The 13,996-nt window shown below is 45.3% G+C and overlaps 1 protein-coding gene across 1 annotated transcript in view; it reads left to right on the top strand.

Annotated features, from left to right (window-relative positions):
- The window catches only part of LOC124005158 (1-phosphatidylinositol 4,5-bisphosphate phosphodiesterase eta-1-like), a 154,621-nt gene that overhangs the window by 40,999 nt on the left and 99,626 nt on the right, over positions 1–13,996 (top strand).

The following is a 13,996-nucleotide window of genomic DNA, read 5'->3' on the forward strand; positions in this document are numbered from 1 at the left end:
GACCATGTGTGTGAGATGGATACTTTTGTTTTTGTTTATACTTTTGCTTCAAAGTAGATTTGTTTAAGACTTACTAAGAAACACTCTTGATACATCCTGCAAAAATATCCCCTGTGTACAACATAAACACCAAATAATGCATGCTGAGCAGAATTAGGCCGCTAATTAATAGGAAGCAATTACCAAACCTTCCATAACAAAGCCATCACCTACAGAGAGATGAACCTGGAGAAGTGTCCCCTAAGCCAGCTGGTCCTGGGGCTCTGTTCACAAACACAAACACACCCCACAGAGCCATCACCTACAGAGAGATGAACCTGGAGAAGAGTCCCCTAAGCAAGCTGGTCATGGGGCTCTGTTCACAAACACAAACACACCCCACAAAGCCCCAGGACAGCAACACAATTAGACCCAAATAAATCATGAGAGTTCAAAGAGAGTTCACTGTGGCAGAATACCTGATCAATGTGACTGACCCAAGATGTATAGTCTCAGTGAGAATAGCCTTGCTACTGAGAAAAGCAGACCTGGCTGTCAAGAGAAGACAGGCTATGTGCTCACTGCCCACAAAATGAGGTGGAAACTGAGCTTACTGTTTACTGTTAATATTTTATTGTTTATTTTGCTTTTGTTTATTATCTATTTCACTTGTTTTGGCAATGTTGACATGTTTCCCATTTCAATAAAGCTCTTAAAATGAAATAGAAAATTGAATGGAGAGAGAGGGGGAGGGAGAGAGAGGGAGAGAGGAGGAGAGGGAGAGAGAGAGAGAGAGAGAGGGAGAGAGGAGGAGAGAGAGGGAGAGAGGAGGAGAGAGAGAGAGAGAGAGAGAGAGAGGAGGAGAGAGAGGGAGAGAGAGAGAGAGGGAGAGAGGAGGAGAGAGAGGGAGAGAGAGAGAGCGGGAGGGAGAGGAGGAGAGAGGGAGAGAGGAGGAGAGAGAGAGCGGGAGGGAGAGAGAGAGCGGGAGGGAGAGAGAGAGAGGGAGGGAGAGAGGAGGAGAGAGAGAGAGAGGAGGAGGGAGAGAGAGATCTGCGGGTCATTCTATTTCTAAGTGTGTGTATGAGAGTGGCACACTGTTGCTAATTGCTTTTTCATGTCAAATTAGTTTCTATTCCTGCTGATGGTGATGATGATGAATCTCAGCATGCTCTCTCTCTCTTTCAATCGCTGTCACGTTCTGACCATAGTTCTTTTGTGTTTTCCTTGTTTTAGTGTTGGTCAGGACGTGAGCTGGGTGGCCATTCTATGTTGTGTGTCTAGTTTGTCCGTTTCTATGTATGGCCTGATATGGTTCTCAATCAGAGGCAGGTGTTAGTCATTGTCTCTGATTAGGAACCATATTTAGGTAGCCTGTTTTGTGTTGGGGGTTTGTTTCCTGTCTCTGTGTTCTCTGCACTAGATAGGACTGTTTCCTGTCTTTGTGTTCTCTGCACCAGATAGGACTGTTTCCTGTCTTTGTGTTCTCTGCACCAGATAGGACTGTTTCCTGTCTGTGTGTTCTCTGCACCAGATAGGACTGTTTCCTGTCTCTGTGTTCTCTGCACCAGATAGGACTGTTTCCTGTCTCTGTGTTCTCTGCACCAGATAGGACTGTTTCCTGTCTCTGTGTTCTCTGCACCAGATAGGACTGTTTCCTGTCTCTGTGTTCTCTGCACCAGATAGGACTGTTTCCTGTCTGTGTGTTCTCTGCACCAGATAGGACTGTTTCCTGTCTCTGTGTTCTCTGCACCAGATAGGACTGTTTCCTGTCTTTGTGTTCTCTGCACCAGATAGGACTGTTTCCTGTCTCTGTGTTCTCTGCACCAGATAGGACTGTTTCCTGTCTGTGTGTTCTCTGCACCAGATAGGACTGTTTCCTGTCTCTGTGTTCTCTGCACCAGATAGGACTGTTTCCTGTCTTTGTGTTCTCTGCACCAGATAGGACTGTTTCCTGTCTCTGTGTTCTCTGCACCAGATAGGACTGTTTCCTGTCTCTGTGTTCTCTGCACCAGATAGGACTGTTTCCTGTCTCTGTGTTCTCTGCACCAGATAGGACTGTTTCCTGTCTCTGTGTTCTCTGCACCAGATAGGACTGTTTCCTGTCTGTGTGTTCTCTGCACCAGATAGGACTGTTTCCTGTCTGTGTGTTCTCTGCACCAGATAGGACTGTTTCCTGTCTCTGTGTTCTCTGCACCAGATAGGACCGTTTCCTGTCTCTGTGTTCTCTGCACCAGAAAGGGCTGTTTCCTGTCTTTGTGTTCTCTGGACTGTTTCGGGTTTTGCCACGTTTTGTAATTGTGTTCATGTTTAGTTTCTCATATTAAAAACCATGAACTCTAAGCACGCTGCATTTTGGTCCTCCTCTCCTTCGACGGAAGAAAACCGTTACAATCGCTGTCTCCATATCTCTGTCCCTATCTCCCTCTGTCCCTATCTCCCTCTGTCCCTATCTCCCTCTGTCCCTCTGTCTCTTTCTTTCCATCTGTCGCTCTCTCGATATATCTCTATCTGTCATGTTCTGACCTTAGTTCCTTTGTTTTGTCTTTGTTTATATGGCCAGGGCGTGAGTTGGGGTGGGCAGTCTATGTTTGTTTTTCTATGTTTGCTTTCTGTGTTCGGCCTAGTATGGTTCTCAATCAGAGACAGGTCATTAGTTGTCTCTGATTGAGAATCATACTTAGGTAGCCTGGGTTTCACTTCTGGTTTGTGGGTGTGTGTTTTCCGTGTGAGTGTTTGGTCCACACGGTACTGTTTCACTTCTGGTTTGTGGGTGTGTGTTTTCCGTGTGAGTGTTTGGTCCACATGGTACTGTTTCACTTCTGGTTTGTGGGTGTGTGTTTTCCGTGTGAGTGTTTGGTCCACACGGTACTGTTTCACTTCTGGTTTGTGGGTGTGTGTTTTCCGTGTGAGTGTTTGGTCCACACGGTACTGTTTCACTTCTGGTTTGTGGGTGTATGTTTTCCATGTGAGTGTTTGGTCCACACGGTACTGTTTCACTTCTGGTTTGTGGGTGTGTGTTTTCCGTGTGAGTGTTTGGTCCACACGGTACTGTTTCACTTCTGGTTTGTGGGTGTGTGTTTTCCATGTGAGTGTTTGGTCCACACGGTTCTGTTTCACTTCTGGTTTGTGGGTGTGTGTTTTCCATGTGAGTGTTTGGACTGTTTCGGTTTTCGTTCGTTCACTTTATTGTTTTGTATTTCAGTGTTCGTTTCATTAAATATTACATCATGAACACTTACCACACTGCGCTTTGGTCCGATCCTTCTTCCACCTCTGAATGCCGTTACAATATCTCTCTGTGTCTCTATCTCTCCATCTCTCGCTATCTTTCTATATCCCTCTCTATCCATCTCAATCTGTCTATATTCAATTCAAGGGGCTTTATTGGCATGGGAAACATATTTTTACATTGTGAAAGATAAACATTTGCAGTAAACATTACACATACAGAAGATTCATAAGAATAAAGACATTACAAATGTCATATGTTTATATACAGTGTTGTACAAATGGTTAAAGTACAGATGGGGAAATAAATCAGCATAAATATGGGTTGTATTTACAATGGTGTTTGTTCTTCACTGGTTGACCTTTTCTTGTGGCAACAGGTCACAAATCTTGCTGCTGTGATGCACACTGTGGTATTTCACCCAGTAGATATGGGAGTTTACCAAAATCGGGTTTCTATATCTCTCTATCGCTCTCTGTCTCTCTCTTTCCATCTCTGTCCCTTTCACCCTTCACCAGCTGAGCTGACATCCTCATACCCTCTGTCATTCTCCTCTTTTCTCTTTATCTCTCTTAAAGCCAGTCCTGCATTGTCTTGGCTGTGTGCTTAGGGCTGTTGTCCTGTTGGAAGGTGAACCTTCGCCCCAGGCTGAGGTCCTGAGAGATCTGGAGGATTGTGCCCGATTCCTCCAGGCATGACACTTGGCATTTTGGCCAAGGAGTTTCATTTTGGTTTCATCAGACCAGGAAATCTTGTTTCTCAAGGTCTAAGAGTCTTTAGGTACCTTTTTTAGCAAACTCAAAGTAGGCTGTCATGTGCATTTTACTGAGGAGTGGCTTCCTTCTGGCCACTCTACCATAAAGGCCTGATTGGTTGAGTGCTGCAGAGAAGGTTGTCCTTCTGGAAGGTTCTCCCATCTGCACAGATGAAATCTAGAGCTCTGTCAGAGTGACCATCGAGTTCTTGGTCACTTCCCTGACTAAGGCCCTTCTCCCTCGATTGCTCAGTTTGGCTGGGCGGCCAGCTCTAGGAAGAGTCTTTGTGGTTCCAAACTTCTTCCATTTAAGAATGATGGAGGCCACTGTGTTCTTGGGGATCTTCAATGCTGCAGAAATGTTTTGTTACCCTTGTGCCTCGACACAATCCTGTCTCGGAGCTCTACGAATAATTCCTTCAACCTCATCGCTTGGATTTCGCTCTGACATGAACTGTCAACTGTGGGACCTTATATAGACAGGCGTGTGCCTTTCCAAATCAGGTCCAATCAATTGAATTTACCACAGGTGGACTCCAATCAAGTTGTAGAAACATCTCAAGGAGGATCAATGAAAAGAGGATCCACCTGAGCTCAATTTTGAGTCTCATAGCAAAGGGTCTGAATACTTATGTAAATTCGGTATTTCTGTTTTGTATTTTTAATAAATTAGCAACATAAAAAAACCAAAAGGTTTTAGCTTTGTCCTTATGGCGTATTGAGTGTAGATTGATGAGGAGAAAAACAAATGTAATCCATTTTAGAATAAGGCTGTAATGCAACAAAATGTTGTAAAAGTCAAGGGGTCTGAATACTTTCCAGAGGCACTGTATGCATATGGGTTTTTCTTTGTGTGTTTTCATGCATTTTTCGCTGGCCGTGTGTGTATCTTCGTTTAAGCTAACCGGTGGTTCTACCTGGAACCAAATGGGTTCTACCTGGAACTAAAAGGATTCTACACAGAACCCCAAAGGGTTCTACCTGGAACCAAATGGGTTCTACCTGGAACTAAAAGGATTCTATATGGAACCCCAAAGGGTTCTACCTGGAACCAAAAGGATTCTACACGGAACCCCAAAGGGTTCTACCTGGAACCAAATGGGTTCTACCTGGAACTAAAAGGATTCTACACGGAACCCCAAAGGGTTCTACCTGGAACCAAATGGGTTCTACCTGGAACTAAAATGATTCTACACGGAACCCCAAAGGGTTCTACCTGGAACCAAATGGGTTCTACCTGGAACTAAAAGGATTCTATATGGAACCCCAAAGAGTTCTACCTGGAACCAAAAGGGTTCTACCTCGTACAAAACAGAGAGAGAGAGAGAGTTCGGTGGTCTGTAGTGTGATATTTTAGAGATTTACAGTCTGATCTTTGACTGTGATGATGGTATGAGAAGAACATCTATGTTTCTCAGTTGTAAACCCTACAGTCAGACACAATATGCTTCATATATGGTTGTCGTTTCACCACTTTCAACCCTCATCATGTGGAGTGGAAAGAACATGCGTTGCGTCACATTAGTCACACACTCTTAGAAGAATGGGTTCCGAAAGGGTTCTTCAGGTGTCCACATAGGAGAACCCAGTTTGGTTCCAGGTAAAACTGTTTTGTGTTCTGTGTACAACCCTCTGTGGAAAGGATTCTCCATTGAACCTCAAAGGGTTCTACCTGGAACCAAAAGGATTCTTTGTGGAACCCCTCTACCTGGAACCAAAAGGATTCTTTGTGGAACCCCTCTACCTGGAACCAAAAGGATTCTTTGTGGAACCCCTCTACCTGGAACCAAAAGGGTTCTTACCTGGAACCAAAATGATTCTACATGGAACCCCTAGATATAAACTTATTTTGTGGCAGACCACAGCTTATAGTGTACTACACTTTTCGTGTGATATAATACAATATCTACCTGTCTGCCTGTCTGTCTGTCTGCCTGTCTGTCTGTCTGTCTGTCTGTCTGTGTGTGCGTGAGATCTAGCTTTTTACACATGAATTACTATCAATGTAAAACAGGACAAACATCAACAGAAATACAGACAGTACAACACCGTTCAGCTAATGGTGAGATGACAGTGACAGCCTGTCCCTGCACATCAACTTAGGACTGGAATAACAAACATTAAAGTAGTCAACCATATAACCATCAGAAGCAGCATCCTTCGGTCATGGAATTAACATTAAACATTAAATTAACATTCAAGTGGCTTACAGTCAGCTATTAACACTAAATGTAAATATGAACTTTCAGTGATCTTAAATATCCCCAATTAAACCTATGTCTCGGAAGGCTACACTTCAAGTCATCACTTTAGTATATATGTTTAGTATATTATAGAAATAGTGAAATCCTTCAGCTCAAACCCTCCTATTGAATCACAAGCATTACACCGGTGTTGTACTGGTGTTGTATCGGTGTTGTATCGGTGTTGTATCGGTGTTGTATCGGTGTTGTACGGGTGTTGTACGGGTGTTGTATCGGTGTTGTACTGGTGTTGTATTGGTGTTGTATCGGTGTTGTACAGGTGTTGTATCGGTGTTGTACTGGTGTTGTATCGGTGTTGTATCGGTGTTGTACGGGTGTTGTATCGGTGTTGTATCAGTGTTGTACTGGTGTTGTACTGGTGTTGTATCGGTGTTGTACGGGTGTTGTACCGGTGTTGTATCGGTGTTGTATCGGTGTTGTACCGGTGTTGTATCGGTGTTGTATCGGTGTCGTACGGGTGTTGTATCGGTGTTGTACGGGTGTTGTATCGGTGTTGTATCGGTGTTGTATCGGCTTAGTCACCATTGTCTGGCCATGCAAGAGAGGATAGTATAGATAGGGCTTCGTCACTACTGTCTGGCCATGTTAGAGAGGATAGTATAGACAGGGCTTAGTCACTACTGTCTGGCCATGCTAGAGAGGATAGTATAGATAGGGATTAGTCACTACTGTCTGGCCATGCTAGAGAGGATAGTATAGACAGGGCTTAGTCACTACTGTCTGGCCATGCTAGAGAGGATAGTATAGACAGGGCTTAGTCACTACTGTCTGGCCATGCAAGAGAGGATAGTATAGACAGGGCTTCGTCACTACTGTCTGGCCATGCTAGAGAGGATAGTATAGACAGGGCTTTGTCACTACTGTCTGGCCATGCAAGAGAGGATAGTATAGACAGGGCTTCGTCACTACTGTCTGGCCATGCTAGAGAGGATAGTATAGACAGGGCTTCGTCACTACTGTCTGGCCATGCAAGAGAGGATAGTATAGACAGGGCTTCGTCACTACTGTCTGGCCATGCTAGAGAGGATAGTATAGACAGGGCTTCGTCACTACTGTCTGGCCATGCTAGAGAGGATGGAAATGCGGTGTATTTTCTAACCACACATTTGAATCAAACCACACAAACCCAAGTAAATAAACATATTGCCACATTTTCCTATCTAATGTGTTTTCATTAAACACGAAGCTGGGATCCTATCCGGATGCTAGTAAACTGCTTCTCAATGGGATATCAAACCCCTTAAGGACACTGGTGTGTACTGTTGTCTGTATTTATCCGAATACATGTACTCATACGCAAACCCACTAATGCTAACAGCCAGAACATTCACGGTGCACCTAGCTACACTCTCATGAATACACACACAGATCCTCTGTTAAGTCTCTATCCATTAGACCATAGGGTTGGTAGTGTAGTGTTATTATGACTGTTGCGTCATCACTTTTATCTTAACCCCACTTAACTCCCCAAGTGGGCCAGATTGACCCTATCTCTCTCTCTCTACTCTCTCTATCGCTCTCTCTCTCTCTCTCTGTCTCTCTCTACCTCTCTCTCTCTCTGTCTCTCTCTCTCATTCTCTCTCTCTCTCTCTTCTCTCTCTCTACCTCTCTCTCTCTGTCTCTCTCTCTCATTCTCTCTCTCTCTCTCTACTCTCTCTCTCATTCTCTCTCTCTCTCTCTCTCTCTCTCTCTCTCTCTCTCTCTCTCTCTCTCTCTCTCTCTCTCTCTCTCTCTCTCTCTCTCTCTCTCTCTCTCTCTCTCTCTACCTCTCTCTCTCTCTCTATTCTCTCTCTACTCTCTCTCTTTCTCTCTACTCTCTCTCTCTACTCTCTCTCTTTCTCTCTACTCTCTCTCTCTACTCTCTCTCTCTCATTCTCTCTCTCTCTCTCTACTCTCTCTCTCACACACAAAAGGCCTTCAGAGCTTCAGAGAGAGAGAGGAGAGAGAAAGAGCGTGGGATAGACAGATTGGGGCCAGGGGCCTGCTGTCATGGTGTGTCAATGACTGATTCAGAGTTCAGAGAGAGAGAGAGGGAGCTCTTGGAAGAAAATATAAAGGAGTTGGATGGCTAGTTGTTGAGTAGGTAATTTTAGTTAACCTTTATTTAACTAGGCAGGTCAGTTAAGAACAAAGGAGCAGAATGACAGATTTGTACCTTGTCAGCTCAGAGGATTCGAACTTGCAACCTTTCGATTACTAGCCCAACACTCTAACCACTAGGCTACCCTGCCACCCTGTAATGGTCTACAGAGTCTCAGGACGACGCCAGAGACAGTCAGATTCTCAGAGCTGGTTAGTCACATGTTGTGGCTTTGTGTATAGCGGCAGTGGACTCCGCGACTCTGTTAGCTCTCTTAGCTAAAGAGACATGGACGTGTTCTGTGGTCCGGTGGCGCGGTCAAACCCGTACTCCCGTCCAGCTGTGGTAACCGTGACAACACTGCTTGCCCGTAGGGTCTACCATTTGGGCGGCTTCGTGGCTGTGCCATCGATACGTAGACTGGCTTCGCTAGGTGAGTGACAGACAGACAGGTTTGTGTGAGAGTGCCAAGTCTGTATGAGAGTGCCAGGTGTGTGTGAGAGTGCCAGGTGTGTGTGAGAGTGCCAGGTGTGTGTGAGAGTGCCAGGTTTGTGTGAGAGTCCCAGGTGGGTGTGAGAGTGCCAGGTGTGTGTGAGAGTGCCAGGTTTGTGTGAGAGTCCCAGGTGTGTGTGAGAGTGCCAGGTGTGTGTGAGAGTGCCAGGTGTGTGTGAGAGTGCCAGGTTTGTGTGAGAGTCCCAGGTGTGTGTGAGAGTCCCAGGTGTGTGTGAGAGTCCCAGGTGTGTGTGAGAGTGCCAGGTGTGTGTGAGAGTGCCAGGTGTGTGTGAGAGTGCCAGGTGTGTGTGAGAGTGCCAGGTGTGTGTGAGAGTTCCAGGTGTGTGTGAGAGTGCCAGGTGTGTGTGAGAGTGCCAGGTGTGTGTGAGAGTGCCAGGTTTGTGTGAGAGTCCCAGGTGTGTGTGAGAGTCCCAGGTGTGTGTGAGAGTCCCAGGTGTGTGTGAGAGTCCCAGGTGTGTGTGAGAGTGCCAGGTGTGTGTGAGAGTCCCAGGTGTGTGAGAGTGAACGGTGTGTGTGAGAGTTCCAGGTGTGTGTGAGAGTGAACGGTGTGTGTGAGAGTTCCAGGTGTGTGTGAGAGTCCCAGGTGTGTGTGAGAGTCCCAGGTGTGTGTGAGAGTCCCAGGTGTGTGTGAGAGTCCCAGGTGTGTGTGAGAGTGCCAGGTGTGTGTGAGAGTCCCAGGTGTGTGTGAGAGTGAACGGTGTGTGTGAGAGTGAACGGTGTGTGTGAGAGTCCCAGGTGTGTGTGAGAGTGCCAGGTGTGTGTGAGAGTCCCAGGTGTGTGTGAGAGTCCCAGGTGTGTGTGAGAGTCCCAGGTGTGTGTGAGAGTGCCAGGTGTGTGTGAGAGTCCCAGGTGTGTGTGAGAGTCCCAGGTGTGTGTGAGAGTCCCAGGTGTGTGTGAGAGTCCCAGGTGTGTGTGAGAGTGCCAGGTGTGTGTGAGAGTGAACGGTGTGTGTGAGAGTGAACGGTGTGTGTGAGAGTCCCAGGTGTGTGTGAGAGTGCCAGGTGTGTGTGAGAGTGCCAGGTGTGTGTGAGAGTGCCAGGTTTGTGTGAGAGTCCCAGGTGTGTGTGAGAGTGCCAGGTGTGTGTGAGAGTGCCAGGTTTGTGTGAGAGTCCCAGGTGTGTGTGAGAGTGCCAGGTGTGTGTGAGAGTGCCAGGTTTGTGTGAGAGTCCCAGGTGTGTGTGAGAGTCCCAGGTGTGTGTGAGAGTCCCAGGTGTGTGTGAGAGTGCCAGGTGTGTGTGAGAGTGCCAGGTGTGTGTGAGAGTGAACGGTGTGTGTGAGAGTGAACGGTGTGTGTGAGAGTCCCAGGTGTGTGTGAGAGTGCCAGGTGAGTGTGAGAGTCCCAGGTGTGTGTGAGAGTGCCAGGTTTGTGTGAGAGTGCCAGGTTTTTGACAGACAGACAGTGTGTTAGGAAGAGGTGTGTTCTCGCATTGGTAATTGAGGCAGGTATTGTGAGTGGATTTTGCATTTTTTAATGTGTAAAATGGCAACCCGTAGAAACCTTTTTAAACCTTGAATACACTATATTTAGCATTTCCTGCTGTGCATGCAAATGATCTGCAATAACAGTGATCAAATTAAGATCCGTATGCCTGCAGACGATGGATGTGATTGGGTAGTGAGTTGTTTTCCCCAGGTACAGAGCTCTCCAGCATTTTAGCATGCGTCCATGCTTAGATCTCACTGAGGAGACCTACAGTAACTAGTACTGAACTCACAGTCAGTAGACCTATAGTAACTAGTACTGAACCCACAGTCAGTAGACCTATAGTAACTAGTTCTGAACCCACAGTCAGTAGACCTACAGTAACTAGTACTGAACCCACAGTCAGTAGACCTATAGTAACTAGTACTGAACCCACAGTCAGTAGACCTATAGTAACTAGTACTGAACCCACAGTCAGTATACCTATAGTAACTAGTACTGAACCCACAGTTAGTAGACCTACAGTAACTAGTACTGAACCCACAGTCAGTATACCTATAGTAACTAGTACTGAACCCACAGTCAGTAGACCTATAGTAACTAGTACTGAACCCACAGTCAGTAGACCTATAGTAACTAGTACTGAACCCACAGTCAGTAGACCTATAGTAACTAGTACTGAACCCACAGTCAGTATACCTATAGTAACTAGTACTGAACCCACAGTTAGTAGACCTACAGTAACTAGTACTGAACCCACAGTCAGTAGACCTATAGTAACTAGTACTGAACCCACAGTCAGTAGACCTATAGTAACTAGTACTGAACCCACAGTCAGTAGACCTACAGTAACTAGTACTGAACCCACAGTCAGTAGACCTATAGTAACTAGTACTGAACCCACAGTCAGTATACCTATAGTAACTAGTACTGAACCCACAGTTAGTAGACCTACAGTAACTAGTACTGAACCCACAGTCAGTAGACCTATAGTAACTAGTACTGAACCCACAGTCAGTAGACCTATAGTAACTAGTACTGAACCCACAGTCAGTAGACCTATAGTAACTAGTACTGAACCCACAGTTAGTAGACCTACAGTAACTAATACTGAACCCACAGTCAGTAGACCTATAGTAACTAGTACTGAACCCACAGTCAGTAGACCTATAGTAACTAGTACTGAACCCACAGTTAGTAGACCTACAGTAATTAGTACTGCACCCACAGTCAGTAGACCTACAGTAATTAGTACTGCACCCACAGTCAGTAGACCTATAGTAACTAGTACTGAACCCACAGTCAGTAGACCTATAGTAACTAGTACTGAACCCACAGTCAGTAGACCTACAATAACTAGTACTGAACCCACAGTCAGTAGACCTACAATAACTAGTACTGAACCCACAGTCAGTAGACCTATAGTAACTAGTACTGAACCCACAGTTAGTAGACCTACAGTAACTAATACTGCACCCACAGTCAGTAGACCTATAGTAACTAGTACTGAACCCACAGTCAGTAGACCTATAGTAACTAGTATTGAACCCACAGTCAGTAGACCTACAATAACTAGTACTGAACCCACAGTCAGTAGACCTACAATAACTAGTACTGAACCCACAGTCAGTAGACCTATAGTAACTAGTACTGAACCCACAGTCAGTAGACCTACAGTAACTAGTACTGAACCCACAGTCAGTAGACCTACAGTAACTAGTACTGAACCCACAGTCAGTAGACCTACAGTAACTAGTACTGAATCCACAGTCAGTAGACCTACAGTAACTAGTACTGAACCCACAGTCAGTAGACCTATAGTAACTAGTACTGAACCCACAGTCAGTAGACCTACAGTAACTAGTACTGAACCCACAGTCAGTAGACCTATAGTAACTAGTACTGAACCCACAGTCAGTAGACCTATAGTAACTAGTACTGAACCCACAGTCAGTAGACCTATAGTAACTAGTACTGAACCCACAGTCAGTAGACCTATAGTAACTAGTACTGAACCCACAGTCAGTAGACCTACAGTAACTAGTACTGAACCCACAGTCAGTAGACCTACAGTAACTAGGACTGAACCCACAGTCAGTAGACCTACAGTAACTAGTACTGAACCCACAGTCAGCAGACCTATAGTAACTAGTACTGAACCCACAGTCAGTAGACCTATAGTAACTAGTACTGAACCCACAGTCAGTAGACCTACAATAACTAGTACTGAACCCACAGTCAGTAGACCTACAGTAACTAGTACTGAACCCACAGTCAGTAGACCTACAGTAACTAGTACTGAACCCACAGTCAGTAGACCTACAGTAACTAGTACTGAACCCACAGTCAGTAGACCTACAGTAACTAGTACTGAACCCACAGTCAGTAGACCTATAGTAACTAGTACTGAACCCACAGTCAGTAGACCTATAGTAACTAGTACTGAACCCACAGTCAGTAGACCTACAGTAACTAGTACTGAACCCACAGTCAGTAGACCTACAGTAACTAGTACTGAACCCACAGTCAGTAGACCTACAGTAACTAGTACTGAACCCACAGTCAGTAGACCTACAGTAACTAGTACTGAACCCACAGTCAGTAGACCTATAGTAACTAGTACTGAACCCACAGTCAGTAGACCTACAGTAACTAGTACTGAACCCACAGTCAGTAGACCTATAGTAACTAGTACTGAACCCACAGTCAGTAGACCTATAGTAACTAGTACTGAACCCACAGTCAGTAGACCTATAGTAACTAGTACTGAACCCACAGTCAGTAGACCTATAGTAACTAGTACTGAACCCACAGTCAGTAGACCTACAGTAACTAGTACTGAACCCACAGTCAGTAGACCTATAGTAACTAGGACTGAACCCACAGTCAGTAGACCTACAGTAACTAGTACTGAACCCACAGTCAGTAGACCTATAGTAACTAGTACTGAACCCACAGTCAGTAGACCTATAGTAACTAGTACTGAACCCACAGTCAGTAGACCTACAATAACTAGTACTGAACCCACAGTCAGTAGACCTACAGTAACTAGTACTGAACCCACAGTCAGTAGACCTACAGTAACTAGTACTGAACCCACAGTCAGTAGACCTATAGTAACTAGTACTGAACCCACAGTCAGTAGACCTATAGTAACTAGTACTGAACCCACAGTCAGTAGACCTATAGTAACTAGTACTGAACCCACAGTCAGTAGACCTATAGTAACTAGTACTGAACCCACAGTCAGTAGACCTATAGTAACTAGTACTGAACCCACAGTCAGTAGACCTACAGTAACTAGTACTGAACCCACAGTCAGTAGACCTATAGTAACTAGGACTGAACCCACAGTCAGTAGACCTACAGTAACTAGTACTGAACCCACAGTCAGTAGACCTATAGTAACTAGGACTGAACCCACAGTCAGTAGACCTACAGTAACTAGTACTGAACCCACAGTCAGTAGACCTATAGTAACTAGGACTGAACCCACAGTCAGTAGACCTACAGTAACTAGTACTGAACCCACAGTCAGTAGACCTATAGTAACTAGTACTGAACCCACAGTCAGTAGACCTATAGTAACTAGTACTGAACCCACAGTCAGTAGACCTATAGTAACTAGTACTGAACCCACAGTCAGTAGACCTACAGTAACTAGTACTGAACCCACAGTCAGTAGACCTATAGTAACTAGGACTGAACCCACAGTCAGTAGACCTATAGTAACTAGTACTGAACCCACAGTCAG

This window comes from Oncorhynchus gorbuscha, linkage group LG19, assembly GCF_021184085.1.
Source record: "Oncorhynchus gorbuscha isolate QuinsamMale2020 ecotype Even-year linkage group LG19, OgorEven_v1.0, whole genome shotgun sequence".
NCBI lineage: Eukaryota > Metazoa > Chordata > Actinopteri > Salmoniformes > Salmonidae > Oncorhynchus > Oncorhynchus gorbuscha.